The sequence below is a fragment of the Macrobrachium rosenbergii genome, chromosome 46 (assembly GCF_040412425.1).
Source record: "Macrobrachium rosenbergii isolate ZJJX-2024 chromosome 46, ASM4041242v1, whole genome shotgun sequence".
Taxonomy (NCBI): Eukaryota; Metazoa; Arthropoda; class Malacostraca; order Decapoda; family Palaemonidae; genus Macrobrachium; species Macrobrachium rosenbergii.
The window spans coordinates 42,851,083-42,864,444 of record NC_089786.1 but is presented as its reverse complement, the minus strand read 5'-3'; positions in this window follow the sequence as shown (position 1 = coordinate 42,864,444).

The following is a 13,362-nucleotide window of genomic DNA, read 5'->3' as shown; positions in this document are numbered from 1 at the left end:
TTATATTTATTCATAATTATTTATTTATTTTCATTCATTTCTATTTATTATTTAATTTTTGATTTTTACGGTATTTGTTTTGGTGCTAGGGACCGTTTGTTACTGGACTGTTCGTCCCCGGACACTTCGTTAATGGACATTTTGCTACAGGACAGTTCGTTACTAGGACCCTTCGCTACCAGGCCATTACGCTACTACCAAGAGCTTTTTTTTTTTTTGATTTGTTGTGAGCTCATATTTTTAATTAGATAAATGTGATGATGATAATAATAATAATAATAATAATAATAATAATAATAATAATAATAATAATAATAATAATAATAATAATAGTTTGTCCTTTTGTTATATATAATATTACAATAGTAATACTATATATTTATTATAAAATTGAAATAATATTAAAAATATTTACTGTACTAGTTTGGTCTTATACTAGTTTAGTCTGTATTATAAAATAAAAGAAAAAGTTTTTATTAATATAGCTTCAAATTATGAGCAATAGCTCCAAGAAAAATCCATTTTACATTCAGGGTTGTAGCGACTAATAACATTAAGAACCTCTGCTCAGAGTTCTTATACTTTCTTTTCTTTGAAGGTAGATTGCGCAATTTACTTGTATGATTTTTATTCTGCTGGTCCTTCCTTCTTCGTTTTTCAACGAACGGTCCGGACACCATAAAAAATATGTATGATATTTAGAAAATACTGAATGCAATATATAATATTCATGGAAGAAAACTACGGTGACTAGAATATGTCATCTCATAAGGATGAACTTTTGCAATTCATGTCAAGATATTCTTAAAATATTATTTTAAACACATGAAATCTATGTAATAACATTCTGGAAGTTACAAATGCATTTTGAAACTGATTATACATTCGTAAACTATTCATAATTGAACTACGTTTACGTGTATCTTATAAAACTGTCTGACTACAGAACGAATTAATGAAAAAGATTTTCGATATGCCAAATGGTAGATAATTATCTAAATGTTGTATCTAGATTTCAATTTGCTTCAGAATAAACACATCAAATTTTTCGCATGAATAATAATGGAGTCTGTCTTATATCATTTCTGTCGGAAGATATAACCTTCACTATTAAATGATTCTTGGTAATGCATTCAAACACCCTTAAGTATCAGGTACAAATGCATTTCTGTTCTTGCAATTTGGAACAGAAGTAAAGGAAATTATTTGAACTTTGTTAGCTTATTCATATCTTATGATAAATCAAAACAGACAGTCTTTAAGTAGTAATTACATTTTAGGATTATTGTTACCAAAATGTCAAAGACGGGCACGAAGCATTTTAACGGAATCTGAGTTAGAACACCAAGCAAATATGAATAAATGTTTTAAACCTTTCGAAAATGACGAAAACATTATGCAAATAGTCTAAATTTTTCGCACCATCAGTATTTTATACAATTCTTCAGCAAATGAGGATAGCATGTTTGACAAAAACAACTGCTCAAGAGATTGCAAAATCTATTCGTACCAAAATGTTCTTTTCAGTTTGATCTACTGCCAATAATGACTTCTACTTTAAAATGACTTTTATATATTTTTTATTATAGTATCATACGATCATACGAGAATCTTTGCTGTTACTGCTTTCCTTTATTTTGCTTTGCATTCCTTTAGGTAATAACATAACGTAGCTCCCTGTATCTGGATAGATATGTATCGTACGCAGCAGTAGCACATACGGATCGTATCCACAGAGTTTTCCTATAGCCTATTTACTCGAACAAAACGAAATCTTCGCAACAAATTCAGTACAAAGTAGTCTGCACTCGACAGTCGTCATTGACACGAATGAGCGGCGAAATTGCTTCTTCAAAGGAGTAAATGATTCGAAAATATGCTAAACCTTTTGAAATTCTCAAATATATCATTCACATTAGTATTGGTATCATTCAAAATTACAAATGTTCATATATATAAATCAGCTTAAATGACCATTTAATAGTTAATCAGACGTCCATAAAGTGCGGAATCCAAAAAGTATGTGAAAGAGAGGCAAGAGAGAAGTAATTAGCGAAAAAATATCAAATAAACAAAGATAAAAAGGAAAGAGATAAATGCATACATGCAAGAGCAGAAATGCGAGTCATTAAAGTAAAGCCTTATAATAGGGCGCACTAGAACAGTATTCCAGCCTCTGTTAAGTATTTTGAGGACGCGTGCCAGTTCCAGAGAGTGGGAGTGCAGATGATGTGTAAAGCAAAGAGCTCAATAGGCCTTTCGGTTGAAGCTACAACATCTGATATATATTATATATATATATATATATATATATATATATATATATATATATATATATATATATATATATATATATATATATATATATATATATATATATATATATATATATATATATATATATATATATATATATATATATATATATATATATATATATATATATTATCAAGTATCCTCCAATACGACTTCTTCCAGTCAATAAGTTAAATGAAATGAGGACTAAGCAATTAATTAATTCATTTTAGTATGTTTCACTGTAAGCAAATTCGCCTCTATGATCTCTCTCACCGCTGCCTTTTTTGGGGTGAACCACTTCAATCTCTTTCTTGTCCAAGTGCTGCCAGAATTCATTAAATTCCAGGTGTGGACTTGATCAAAGCTAATCGTCGCCCGAGGCAGGTCAGCTGGTTGGCTGAACACATGCGTTCCGCCATCTTAAAACCGCAGCCATGCTGCCACCTAGGGAGAGAAAAACATAATTCCCGAACTATAAAGGGCCTTGGAGAGGGACGCTCGGCCTTAGAATTGCTCAGATGCCGCCATAGGATGGATGACCTGTCCCTTGCTCCATTAAACTGCCTACTTCCAACACATGGCTGGCAGTAACCAAAGTAACTTTTGTTGTGAACTTATTCACTTGCCCTCCCTCTTGATGGCCCTCAGAAGAAGAGAACTTCAGCTCCTAAAAAAGGTAAAATACCAAGATTTGAGGTTTTTTCGTCAGTCACATTCCCTATTTGTCTTTAACTATTTTCTCCTTCTTTTCATAGTGTGATTTACCTACAGTGAGACCTGTATTGACTTTTATATTTTGTGCTGTTTCATTTGCAAAGCAGTGACGAGAAGCGTAACGTAATCGTATGATATTCGAGTCATTGGAAATCGAGTTCAGTCTAGGCATCTTCGATTACAGATTAGGATATTCAGCAGTGGATCTGCGTATCATCTTGCGTGCGTAGTGGTCCCTACTACCTCATTTTCAACACCCTTTGAAGCGGCATCCCATTGTACTTCCTCAAGCAAATCCTCATCATTTGCTCTTCATCTTATTACACCAGAATTAGGCTACCGATCTTCTGATGTGCTTTCTTTTGTAAATATAATTAAGTTAAAACCCAGAGTTTTTCTAATCACTCCCCTCTTGGAGTAGACCTTCAGCCGTATTTTGTTATTTATAATTTATCTAACCTCATGGCCAGAGTTCAGATTTTTGTGGTAATTAAAGCAAGTTGCGTAACAGCTTTATATATATATATATATATATATATATATATATATATATATATATATATATATATATATATATATGTTATGTTTCCACAAATTATTTCTGAGTAATTATTTTCATGCATGCATGCACACTGACTTGATATGTGATTAACCAATTTTCACTAGATTATTCAGTATTTCTGTCAACTGCTTGATGGATTAATTATTAATCAGATCAAAGTCTACGTAGAATGTAATACAGTTACTGTCGCCTGACAACGAAAAACATAGTCATTGATGATCCCGAGAAACTTCAGTGAGAAATGAGGCTGCCCTCAGCCTCATTCGGGATATGGACCAGATCCATGAATGGTGTAGTCCAGTGGTTCTCAACCTTTTTATTACCACGCCCCCTCTAAGAGCTGGTCCTTCCCTCCACGCCCCCCTTGCATCTATGAGCAAAATTCCCTCCCAGATTAGGAGGAAAATAAAAAAAAAAAGAGAGAAAGAGAAGGAATTTCGAGGGACAAGGAGGGAGGTAAATAATTACAAAATAATGGTTAGCCTAGCGAGTCTAACTAGAGTGGTAGACTATAGGAAACTAACGCTAAAAGGCGATACTTTTTCATTTTTTTTTATAAACTTCTGGATGTTAGTTCCTCACTCTTGTTAAGAAAATAACGAATATAATTCTGGAATTTTTAAATTTTCCCTAGGCCTCGCGCCTCCCCTGGAAATTGCTGACGCCCCCCTAGGGGGGCGCGCCCCCCAGGTTGAGAACCACTGGTGTAGTCGGTGGGGTATGAGACTTGACTCCTGTACAACGAAAACACTATTGATTAACAGATATTGTACAGATTTCCCACCCTATCCTACCCTTCAGGAGAGTTAGTCTGAAGCTTTAACTATTCTGGTGTAACTTTTGGCTTACACCTTACTTTTGAGAAACAAGTAAGGAAAGTTTCAGCAAATGCCGCATGAAAACTAAGTATTGTTCGTAAGGCCTCATATATTTATAACAGTGATAACATCAGCGCAACCTGTTTTAGGTCATTTGTTCTTCCCTTACTATAATACTGTTCTCCGGTGTGGAGGTCTGCTTCTACCAGAGATTTATCTCTTTTAGATAGAGTTGTTCGTGGTGGTAAGTTTCTGTTTCTTAATATAACAGTTATCACTTGGACCATCGTCTGATGGCCTCTTGTTTGTCAGTTTTTCATCAATTTTATTTTAACTGAGATGTTTCACATTCCCAATTGATCCTTGATCCTGTTCCTCCTGAGAGCAACCAGATTTTGAACAACAATATGCAGTAAAATGTGCCTCATTCGAATTTCTCCCAGAGGTTCTTATTTTCAAATCATTGGATTGTGGAACAACCTCCCCAAGGGAAGTCGTCCAATTGGAACTTCAGAGGTTCAAGATACGATGCAGTTCATTACTATCCAAACACAATTCTTGTATTTTAATATTTTACTTAATATATTAAAGTATCTATTTTTCTAATAACTGATCTCTACTTTCAGTATTTCCATTAACTTCTGATACTATTTCGAATGAACAACCATATTCTTTGGAAGCTTAAATATCAAAGTTAATGGCCCTATCTACTTGTTTCATATGACTAGGTCTCTTCTAAAAAAAAAAAAAAATATATATATATATATATATATATATATATATATATATATATATATATATATATATATATATATATATATATATATATATATATATATATATATATATATGATTGGTTCTATGACCACGCTTGGCGGATATTCCTTGTTGAAAACTGTCATATTAGATTTATATATTTAATGCCTCATAAAGGAAAGTATCATATACAGTATATTACAAATTTATTTTTTTTTTTACTAATAGAGTACATGAATATTTAACATGCACTTTTGGTGGGCGCTCAGTGTTGATGTGTACTTCAAAGCAATCGTTTAGAGTAAAATCAATTACTGCGCTGCATTACGCAATTTTCTGTCATTCTTCCGGTCAACGATATTTTTGCTGAAATGGAGGTTATCATTTCATCGTAGTTTGTTACATGCGTTATAATAATTAAGCTATATTTAAATTATATTACCAGTTTCGAGTTTCACGCATACTCATGTGTTTATTTCCATGTTTATTAAACTATAAAACTGAACACACACGCACACTCACTCACACACACACACATACACACACACACACACACATCCTGCATATATATATATATATATATATATATATATATATATATATATATACAGGTTGTCCATAAAGTCTCTTTACAATTTAAAAGATATATTACAAAAAAGCATTGATGAGATATCTTAATCAGAATTGTTTTATTTACTCAGCAGTTATCAACGTTTTAATTACATAGCATTTGTGCATTTCAGGTGCCCTGTTGTTTAAAGAGGCACTTGTTGAATGAACCCCTAAAAATGGCTGCCTCAAGAAAAGGCACAATGTGTGTCAGCGCTTTATTGAAACAAAATCGGATATGCAGACTCAGCAAAACTACAAAACTAACGGTGAAAAGACCCACCGTCATGTCAGTCAATTGGTGCACAGCACAAGAAATCTATGGAGACAAGGACAGTGTTGGATAAAGGGAGAAGTGGACGACCAAAACATCTGAGGAAAACATCGATCGTGTAAGACAGTCCTTTGATTGTTCTTCTACAAAGTCCATCCGAACAGCCTCCAGACACTTACAGCTACTCTTGTGAAGAGTTATTCACTCCTTTGTGAAAAGCCAGAGCAAAAGACATGTTGGAACACTTGGGAGTCAGTATTCTGTTTCTGCTGGAAGGGAAGAGTCTTGAACTTTGGAATTTACTCATCTTTCCAAATGTTTAACACAGGTAATGATGATCTTTGCAGTGACCATTTCTTTAAGATTCTATAACATTTTTGTTTATTTTTGTGCTGGGTGAATTCTTTTTTTTTTTTTTTTTTTTTTTAATGGAGATGGTTCCAGTCCTTGCAGATGTTTCGAAGAGAGTAGAAGCCATACATAACGTCACTGCCAAGTCGAAGTGGCGTATCTCAATAGTTTTTTCACTTTTCAGGAGAGCCATCTAAAGTTTTTGAGCTAATGTTTCTGTTAACTGCCTCGTTTAATCCTGAAGGTAGTAAAAATAAATTTGGCATACAGTTTTTCAAAAGAATGTAGTTTGCCTTAATGTAATATAATTACAAAAATTCTACTTTTTCTTATGCTTAGGGGTTGAAATAGATACGCCCTTTCGTCTTTTTGAATAGTTTTAAATTTCAAAACACTTTTAGTTACGCCTTAGTTGTTTCCTTAATCTGCTAAGAGAAGGATCTGAATTTACAGAATATATTAGTTATGCAGAAAAATGTGTATCCTTTTTCATGAAGATTCCCTTCCTTACCCTTCACGTTGTCGTAGAAAGCATTATTTTGATTACGTCATCATTGAGGCTGTTTTTTTTATTGGTTTTATTAGTTTGTCTGTTTGTTCATTCACGACATGGAAAGTGAACTTATTTTTACTACTTTTTCAAGATGTTTTGGAAATGACTCCAATTATTGCTTGGGTGAACATTTCATGATGTTAGAGAATAATATGCAAAAAGCTAACGCATTATGCATGTAATAAAAAATAATAATAGATAATTCATACTCTGGTGACAATACTTATTAAAACACTTCCTTGAGTACACACGATAAAATCTATAAAAGGTGAATATATATTTTTTCAAAGATTGTTTTTGGTACATAAGTACTGTGAAACTTATTAGTTTACTCGTAAAGATTTGAAGAAATCTACCCCTGACAACTGTTAAGCCATTATTACAAAGTGACATCAAAGTTTCTTCCTTGTCGTTAGAGATCTTAGGGGGTCAGTGTAGGGTTTATAGAGTTTATGAAGCAGTACATTGTTTGGGGCTTCCTGCATCATGATTTCAGTGTTATAGATCTGAAGCGTTTATTGAGGTGACTAATTTTGAAGATAATTTTATCCAAAAACTATTTTGCACCATTTCTTCTCTCATTTCTGTCCAATTAACAGAATTTCCTCGGTCGTCTATTCTGATGGATAGTATACGAAGACTTTTGCCGCTGTCTTAAAATCGAGAAAATCAGGAGTCTGGACTGTCTGAAAAAAAATAAGGATTATTTTTCCTTGCTAGTCGAAAAATGGGTATTAATTTAGAAGTCACATAAAGGTCACCAACATTGTCAAGGGCAGTGCTAATGGCACTGTGTGCAGGGCCACCTTCGTTTTGGCCGTGATAGGCCTTGAAGAAAATTAGGTGCATCTTTTCAATACCTTTCAGTCTACATAGTGAAAACAAGAGCATGGCTGTAATTACAGAATTTTTATTTTATCCAGGACACCCATCCGCAAACAGTTTTACAGTTTTGACCCCGGCAGCATCCAGTCTATCAAAGTAAATACTTAAGCAGGTGCCAGTTTCAGTGGATTCTCGATTTCCTTGTCCTTCATACCAAGTAAAACAATGGAAAGCCTTACTTTGCAAGTTATAGATGGTAAGATTATAGTTAGCCAATCTCATCCTATAATAAAGCATGTTATCATTTGTCCTTGGGAGGTAAATAACTTGCTGAAGGTCAATGTTGCTGCAGTGAGAAAAGGATCAGCATCATGTTTAGCTTCATCTTTCTTTCTCTTTACAGCTTCCTGCCGACAATAGTGGGATTCCATTCGTGGAAATTGATTAACATGTTCAGTGATTGCTTGTCTCCCTTGCATTGTCCTCTTTTTTGTATAACTTGCAGCTCTACCTCCTCTCTTATCTTTTTCCACCGTACCTGTAGACTGGCTCTCTAAGAGTTTTTCCGAGATATTAAGAGTGTTCAGGAACATAGTTTTGCAAACAGGCAGATGCTCTCCGTTCTTTGATAAGGAGTAGTACGAAGAAAAAATCTTCTAGAACCCTGATCTTTCACAGTTCTCTGCTTTACCTTAGTAGCTTTCACAAAGCGAACAATAAACTCTCTTTACAGCTGAAGACTATTGGTTTCATAATAAGCCTGAAGTGTGTCCTCCCTTTCTTCGTTTGAGAATGACGAGCATTTTTTACCTACAGTAGTTTGGTGCAGGTAACTACATTACAATTAGGTTTAAGAAAGTTCCTCGCTGCAACCATTTTCCTGGTTTTGGGCTTTCATACTCAATACCTTATTACCCGTAAGCCTGTTTTCATAAAAGCATAAAAAAATTACGAAATGTGTGTGTGTGTGTTTTAGCGGTAGTTGAAATCTATTATTGAATAAGAAAATAAATTGACTGATGGAAGTCGAATATAAACAGTAAGTTAAAAAGTTTGCTTTAATTGAAATAGGCTATATAGTATGGAAATAAAAAAAATGACGGAACTAGATCTAATAACGTTAGATAAAATACTAGAACTGAAAGTAATATTCAGTTTAAAAAACGGATACCACTTATATACTTGCTGTTATGGAGAATGATGACTAAGTGCATAAACAGATTAACGTTAAAGTGCAAAGACTTTGTTTACTCTGAAGGTGTACAGGGGTAAGTACCTTGTTATGCCACGAATAAGGAGACGAACATTACTTAAAAGCAGTAACAGTTATTTATCTTCATGAATGTAGTAACTGGTATTTGAAGAAATCCATCCTGTTAAATTGGCCTTTGTGTATTTGTAGTGAGAAGTTTTAATTGGAGAGAGAGAGAGAGAGAGAGAGAGAGAGAGAGAGAGAGAGAGAGAGAGAGAGAGAGAGAGAGAGAGAGAGAGACCTAATTCGAAGTCTATGTTATGCAATGTCACAACTTACATCGATATGAATGATTTTATGATGTAATATATTTTCATTAAAACATTTTATAGCGTACATTTTGTTTACACTAAGGCATAAGTCAATGAAATCTGTTGTATGGTAATCTAAATGATATCACAAATAGGCATATCTCAAGATACGCCTGGTCCTCATGTTGATATTGCTCTTTTTGAAACGTTACAAAGAGACGTAACTTTAGTTACGCCTATACGTCTCGTGAACGGTCATTCTTTTTTTTAGATAAGTCCTCACCTAAAGATGATCTAAAACGACAACCGTTAGGCGTACAGATACGCCACTTTGTCACACTATAAAACTCGCCGCGAGAAACATAATGGTGATACTATCTCAATTTTCAACTTTTTTGAGATACGCCCCTTTGTCACGGCAGTGACGATAATTAGCATGGCATATGGAAAATGGAGCTGGTAACAGGCTTGACTTTAAAAGTTATGGATAATAGACTTAGAAAAAATGTGGACTGATTTGGAGCTTGGTGGGAGACGGGAATTAACTCCCACACATTATGTTTTCTTGCAATTGATTAGTTTGTTTGTTGGGGGGTGTAGCTTAATGGGATTCATTATCTCGCATGCATAATTTCATTTTACATGACTTGCTGTTTGATTTACACATTAGAAATAGGAACAGGTCTGAGAGAGATAGAGAGAGAGAGAGAGAGAGAGAGAGAGAGAGAGAGAGAGAGAGAGAGAGAGAGAGAGAGAGAGAGAGAAAGGAGACTTCCGGGAGAGGAAGAACGCGAGGCCAGCGCTACCAAAAACACTTGCTGTTTTTCAAAGTTAAGTTCTAGGTATTGGAGGGGGGGATATAACACACACACACACACACACACACACACACACACACATATATATATATATATATATATATATATATATATATATATATATATATATATATATATATATATATATATATATATATATATATATATATATGTATATATATATATATATATATATATATATATATATATATATATATATATATATATATATATATATATATATATATATATATATATATACATATATATATATATATATATATATATATATATATATATATATATATATATATATATATATATATATATATATATATATATATATATATATATATATATCATAATCATGATCGTTATTGTACGTATTTAGATAATGATAATGATAATTTAATTATGTTTGAACTAATGATAATGCTGGCAAAAAAACGTCAACTGATATGAACAGTAATTTGAAAAGTAATAGAGAAGTCATAGAAAATGACATTATAATTCCCAATTGATTATCAATACTTATTCCTGAATTTTACTTTTTTAATTGCTGATTACTGATTTATTCTGTGAATAGAGAGAAGGGAGTCAAATATTGTTTAAAATATCTTCTAGTATTCCCGACACTAATCAGTACTGTTGGCATTACATCATCCACAGAGTCGCCACAATAAAATATTCAGTGAAGAACTGAACTGCTCAAGGTTTCATCATATTCATCAGAAGAATTACTCTTCTGTTTGATTATCATTACAAAAGTTATTCTTAATAACCTACGTTGTTAATGTTATTTTTATTCAGTATGGGTACATATTCATATTGATCAGAACAAAAGCATATAAAATTCCTAAGAGAGCCCCCAGAAGAATAGAATATACAAGAAAGTAATGAAGAAACGATATTAAAGTCACGCAAAGCAATATTCAAATAAAAATGTATCATTAAGCTAACAGAGAATAACATATCCATTCGTAAGTAGCATTTAAGAAATGTTGAATGGAAAAGACTATATTAATTGTGCATGGCGCTGTAATTTTAATTTAGCAGAATAGAATTCATAGCACTGCTGTTTGATATCATTCCATTTCTAAGACAAAGAGCTCTTTTTCTTTATAAAGAGAAAGCTTTTTTTCAGGTCTATTTCCCCAAAACAATTTATATCACTTGAATTTCCAACGACTTTCATATTTCTCCTGAAACTTCAAAATTCCATTTATTTTGACGCTTTGGCTAAAAGAAAAGTTCATTTGCAAAACATATTTTAAACTCCGTTGTCACAGAAACGAAACGAGATCTGATTCTTTAGGTGACTCATATGATGTGATAAATGAGCAGAAATAACAATATTTCTTATTCAAATCTTAAGTCCTATTCGTCTATGTCTATAGAGTATGCCCGATCGGTTTTTTTTTTTTTTTTTTGACCCTCTTTTGCAAATATATAACACAAATATAAAAATGATTACTGAATCCTGGATTCCCTACCACAAGCAATGATTTATTTTAACTGCCTATAAAAGTGACGATATAGGAGCTATTAGTCCGCTGGTGTTCTGATTTATGGTACGACGATTCTCATGATTATGTTCGATGATTAATCCCTCTCGCATTTGTTGTTTTTCGGATTTTCTTTCAGTTATTCCACATTTACCTGTCTTTACCTTTGTGCCTTTCTTTATGTTTGTATTTCTTGCTTCTGACTCTCATTCTTTCTTATTCTCTTTGCAGCATTATTCTTTTTTGAGCCATTTCTATATTTTTCCTTGTTCTCTATTTCTTCCAGTGTTATATTTACGAGTTTCTTTTATTTTCATCACCATTCAGTTTTCCTTATTCATTTTCTCTTTCTCCTCTCCTAAACATCCCGATCTGCATTTCGTTTATCATTTTACTTTTCACTCCGCAGTTTATTTCTTTTCTTTTTCAATGTTTTAGTCCACTTTCCTCACTCTTTTTGTGCTTCTTTTTTTAAGACAGTATGTTACGTATGCTACTATACACTCAGTTTATCAGAAGCATTGGAGAGAGAGAGAGAGAGAGAGAGAGAGAGAGAGAGAGAGAGAGAGAGAGAAATCATGCTACTTTGGTCTAAAACATAGAGACGTTCCCTGCCGCAAATGCTTAACAAAACACCTCGGCACTCAAGGATTGTAAAGGGCATTGTTGAGTTTTATTTTCCTCCAATGACCCAAAAGCAGAAGAAAACTGGTGCTTTCAGAGAACAGGAAAAGCCTAATTTTCCTCCTCTGGTGATAAAGGCTCTAAAAGGATCCTTCTCACACGCAAAAATGGAATTTTTCAAACTTCCTGTCATTCTTCACAGTAGTATTTTGAGGATGGTCCTTCCCTGCATAGAATACTCATCTTTTTTAAGTCCTTTTAGTCTTGTAACCAAAAACTTTAAACATTAACAATTTCTTTAAAGGATTTCATTTAAAAATGGAAAGGACTCCTGAGACTGATTTCATCTTTAAGAAAAGTCTTTAGAATACTCTGATATCAGGTACTATTAATGCAAAACCGCTATTCAAAAGCGTAAGCCGTAAGGAAATTATTGTTATTAGTAATAAAAATAATAAAGTAATTATATGTGATCTGGATCGGCAAAGAAAGCTTCCACATAATGCATTGCACCTTGGAATCAGCATAATATATTCAACAAATAAATAAATGCAAGTAAGACAAGAATTATAATGCAATTTACGGAGCAGAAGAAAAGTAGAATTTTGCTGTGTATTTCAGCCATCGTTTTTCATAACTCATTTCACAGATGTCAAAAGCTCTATCCACCGTTGCTAAAATTTGTCAGCGACAAACTTTCATCCAACTGTCACTGCAGTACAGACTTCATATTCGTATTGTCGTTATCGATAGTACGATACGAGGTCATATTGGAGAAATGTTTATTTTTCATGTCCGTGGTGCTTTGTTGAGAGTGGTTCCAGAAATACTGTTTTTGTTTCATGTCATCAGTGCACACTTTGTCTAGCATTACTATTCGTCTCTAAACAATCATAACTGTCGTGTGCGTGATATTGTTCCTTTAACATCATTGCTTTGAGAAATATGGAAGTAAGTTGTTTATCTCGACGCAGAATGTAAAAAACAAATGATTAAAGGTCAAGGCTCAGAGACAAACGGTAAATGAAATCGTCACTCCTGTTAACATAATGGCTTCACTGACTGCTGCACATCTTATTGAAACTTGTTTGTGTGTGAGAGCGAGAGAGAAAGAGAGAGATGGTGAATATTTAACTAGAATAATCAAAAGCG